This window comes from Ictidomys tridecemlineatus, chromosome X (genome assembly GCF_052094955.1).
Source record: "Ictidomys tridecemlineatus isolate mIctTri1 chromosome X, mIctTri1.hap1, whole genome shotgun sequence".
In the NCBI taxonomy this organism is placed as follows: domain Eukaryota; kingdom Metazoa; phylum Chordata; class Mammalia; order Rodentia; family Sciuridae; genus Ictidomys; species Ictidomys tridecemlineatus.
The window spans coordinates 57,439,726-57,444,601 of NC_135493.1; the positions used below are offsets into that span (position 1 = coordinate 57,439,726).

The 4,876-nt window shown below is 37.1% G+C and overlaps 1 non-coding gene across 1 annotated transcript; it reads right to left on the reverse strand.

The window, feature by feature from the left end:
• Positions 1-4,253: 4,253 nt before the first annotated feature.
• Positions 4,254-4,360, reverse strand: LOC120890952 (U6 spliceosomal RNA). Its single transcript, XR_005735422.2, has one exon. It is a non-coding gene; the product is annotated as a U6 spliceosomal RNA (small nuclear RNA).
• Between the last annotated feature and the right edge of the window lie 516 nt (positions 4,361-4,876).

Here is a 4,876-nt window from a genome sequence, read left to right on the forward strand (position 1 = left end):
ATGAAGTTCAGTGATAGAGCTCTTGCCTAGTATGTGTGAGACTTAGGTTTGATCCCCAACACCACAAGAAGAAAAAAAGAATTTCCAAATTCATTATCTGATCCATAGTGTGAGGGAAAGTATTGTAGGAAAATTTAAGAGGAAGCCCCTGCAACTGACCTACCCCTGCTATGATAGCCAGTCAAAAACCATATTCTGTCCCTGGGGCACCTTCAGAAATCAATGCCTTATCAAAAATTCAGAGGTGCTCTAAAGGCAATTTCTATCAAATCCCTGTTTAATTCACTTACTTGGGCACTGCCAGCCAGATGGTTTATGAAAAATTAGAGTTAGTAATCACAAACTTGATTGAATGATACCAGTTCCAGCTAGCTTTCTATATGTGGCATCTCCATTAGTACGCAGTTATTGAACTGGAAAATGCATTTTTTCTGTTTTAATTAATAAGCAAAATTCAGAGACAGACTATATTGACAGAGTTGGGACAATAGGATAATAGTATACCTTTATTATTTCCTCATTTCTACATCAGGTCTTCTGATCACTATCATTGTCCAGAGGATATTTGATTTTCTTGATATCCCAAAAAGCATCACTTTGGTTCATTATATTGATGCTAATGTGGTAAGTGAATTCTGCAAACAGGAAATAGCAAGCACCTTAAATACATTAGTAAGTCATATGTGTGCCAGGGAATAGGCAAAGTTCAATGGCTTGCCATATTGATGAAGTCTGTAAGAGGTCAAATGGTATGCGACATGTGTCCATATTACTTATGAGATATAAGTCCCTGCATTTATACATTTATACATGTGTGCATATTACTTATGAGATACAAATCCCTGCATTTATACAATCCATGAGGAGAAAGGACAAAATACTTGGCAAGACTCTTTGGATTTTGAAGGTAACTCTATCACAAACTGATATGTCACTTAGGTTTTATGACTGAACAGACCCAATGTTACTCAAAAGTCATGTCGAGACACTGGGGTTGTAGCTAAGTAGTAGAATGCTTGCCTAGCATGTGTGAGGCACTGGGTTCAATCCTCAGCACCACATTAAAAATTAATTAATTAAAGACATTTTTTAAAAGCACTATACTTTTTTAAACAAATCATTTCTATTGCAGGCAAATAAACCATACAAATCCCCTGGTGTTGTGTTTTGGATGTAAGGTGACCCCCAAGAGCTCCTATATTGATACAGGAATGTTCAGATGTGAAATTATTAGATTTTGAGAGTTGTAATCTAATTAATCCATCCTAGTTTGAATGGATAACTTGGTGGTAACTGTAGGCAGGTAAGGTATGGCTGGGGGAGGTAGGTCACTAAGGACATGTCCTTGGGGATATCTTGTTCCCCTGGTTCCTACTTCACTCTTTCTGCCTCCTAGCCACCATGAGCTGAGTAGATTTCTTTTGCCATACCCTTCTGCCATGCCCATGTACCATGATGTTCTCCCTCACTTCAGGCCCATAGCAATGGAATCAGCTGATCATGGACTGAACCTCTTATACCATGAGCCCAAAATAAACTTTTCATCCTCCAAATGTTCTTGTCAGGTATTTTGGTCACAACAACAAAAGCTGACTAATACACATGGAAAAAACCCAATAGGAAATCATGTGAAGATCATTATGGTTCATGCTTTCCTCTGTTGATAACTTCTCCCCATCTGAGAAATGGCTACTGATTTACTACTTGGTCCTGATAGAGACTGAACACCTGATCATGGGGCACAAAGTAACTATATAGCACAAATTTGTTTTCATGAACTGATTGCTACTTGATCCAAGAAACCATAAAATTGCTCACACAAAGAAGTGTTTTATTAAAGATGAAAGTAGAGAAAGAACTGGTAAAGATCATTTTTAAATAATCATTTGAAGTCCCTGGAAATTTTCCTAAAGGCAAACAACAAATGCAGAAATATTTCTTCAAGAAAATCTATTAACACTCAGTAAGAACAAGAATCTATTGCAGGTCAGTCAAACCCATTTCCTCCTTCCCTATCTCTCAGAAGCATTAATTGAAGTTCCATTCCAGAAGAATGTGGTCAAGAAGGTCTTTCTCACTTCTAAACTCCAAATCAAATGTTACCATATCTCATTGGGAAATGCAGGTCACCAGGATTTTTCATCTTCTCTTTCTCCAAGTTGAAGAAACTAAATTTCTGATGAATACCACTGAGAGATTGAGGATCCTTTTTTTTTCACCTCACAGAAGCCTATGTCAGTGTGGAAGGCCTAGTGTAATGGAGCCCCAATTGTCCTTGCTGTAGGAGGCTACATGGCAGGAAAAGCAAGTTGATATGATCAGAAGCTACTGCATGCACCCAGTAAACAGAGAATGGCTCAGAGATTTTTACTAGGGGAAGAGAGGCAGCCTATATGAACAAAGAGCTCCAAACCTCTCCCCATAGGAACTGAAGTTATTTGAAACAGCATGTGGGAAAATTCAAGCCTAAGAGTACTCTCAGAAACAATAGTTATTTTAGTAATAAGCAGTTAAGCAGAAGTGTTATTTCCATGCAAACAACAAGGTAAAGTGTAGACCAGCCAATTTACCAGCTTGAACCAAGGATAGATAAAGATACAATTATTTATCCCAGGGATCAGAAAAAACTTCAAATATCAAATACTGTCCCTGAAAGAGGCTCAAATTAATTGGATTAGTCATGAAGTAAATTACATAAACCAAAAATTAGAGCAGCCTAACAACTGGATTTGATATCAACAGATGTATTGAGCTCACAAGATAGACCAGAGAGACTGGCATTTAAAGACAAACCTGCTGAAATCACTGTCTTTCCAGAGAGATGGTGGTGTACTCAAGACTACACCTTCTGATCAGCAACATCAAAGGTTTCATACTGCACAGAAAAACATTTCACTAAAATAGTCTAGCCAAGCTAATCAACAACTAAACAAGTAAGCAACAAAGAGAAGCCACAGATACAAGGGGAAATGAGCATCCATACTTCGTATAATGTATTACCTAAAATTGAAATAGCCTGAAGTTGGGGCCTCTTCTTTAACTGAGAATAGATTCCTCATATTGAGAGAAAATGCTGGCGACTGTGCCCTCTGACCTTAATAATACAAATAAAACAGAATGAAGCTGGATGCAATGGCACACACCTATAATCCCAGCTACATGGAATGATTTTTTTAAGCAAAAAGTTTCTGCTACCTTCCTTCAAAGCTGGCTTTGAATAAAATATATTTTCCTACAAATTTTTAATATTTTTATTTATTCTTTTTAGTTATATATGACAGTAGAATTCATTTCCATATAATTGTACAAGCATGGGATATATCTTATTCTAGTTAGGACCCCATCCTTTTTTAAAACTTTATTTTATTTACTTATATGTGGTGCTAAGGATCCAACCTAGAGCCTCACATATATTAGGCGAGCGCTCTATCGCTAAGCTACAACCCCAGCCCATGCACCCCATTCTTATGGATGTACATGATGGTAGGATTCACTATGATGTATTGATATAAGTGCATAGGAAATTATTTGGATTCATTTCACTGTCCTTCCTTTTCCCATCCCTTCTGCTTTCCCTTCATTCCCCTTTGTCTAATCTACTGCATATCTATTCTTCCCCTCTCCTCTTTATTGTGGATTAGCTTTCACATATCAGAGAAAACATTCAACCTTTGGTTTGGGGAGACTGACTTATTTAACTTAGTATGATAATCTCTAGGTCCATCCATTTACTTGCAAATGTCATAAAGTCATTCTTCTTTATAGCTGAGTAATAATCCCTTGTATATATGTACCATAATTTCTTTATCCATTCATCTTTTGAAGAGAATCTAGGTTGATTCCATAGCTTGGCTATCATGTATTGAGCTTCTATAAACATGTGGCTGTGTCACTGAAGTTTACTCTTTTGGGTATAGACCAAGAAGTGGGATACTTGGGTCAAATAGTGGTTCCATTCCAGATTTTCTAAGGAATCTCCAAACTGCTTTCCAGAGTGGTTGCACCAATCTGCAGTCCCTCCAGCAATTTATGAAAGTACCTTCTTCCCCACATCCTCACCAACACTTATTGTTACTTGTATTCTTGATAATTGCCACTCTGACTATAGTGACATGAAATATCAGTATATTTTTGTTTCGTTTTTAAATATAGAATGCTTTGTGGAGCTAGGGTTATAGCTCAGCAGCAGAGCACTTGCCTCGCACATGTAAGGCACTGGGTTTGATCCTCAGCACCACATAAAAAAAGTAAAAAAGAATACAGAATCCTTCGTGAATGTGTATGTCATCCTTGCACAGTGACCATGCAAATATTCTCTGTATCATTCTGATTTTAGTATATGTGCTGCCAAAGTGAGAACTCAGTGTAGTTTTAATTTGCATTTCTTTAATTGCTAGAGATGTTGGACATTTTTCATATATTTATTGGCCATATTTCTTCTTCTAAGAAGTGCCCACTCAGTTCCTTTGCCCACTTATTGGTTGGGTAATCTCATGATGTTTTTCATAGAAATCGAGAAAGCAATCATGAAATTTATCTGGAAAAATAAGAGGCCCAGAATTGCCAAGGCAATCCTTAACAAGAAAAATGAAGCAGGAGGCATCATAATACCAGACTAGTATAATTTAAGAATTATACTACAGAGCTATAGTAACAAAAACAACATGGTATTGGCATGAAAATAGGCAAGAAGACCAATGGAACAGAATAGAGACAAACCCCTAGATAAACCCACAAAATATAGTTACCTTATACTTGATAAAGGCACCAAACACATATATTGGAGAAAAGATAGCCTCTTCAACAAATGGTGCTAGGAAAACTGGAAATCCATATGTAGTAGAATGAACTTTAACTCCTATCTCTCACCTAGCAC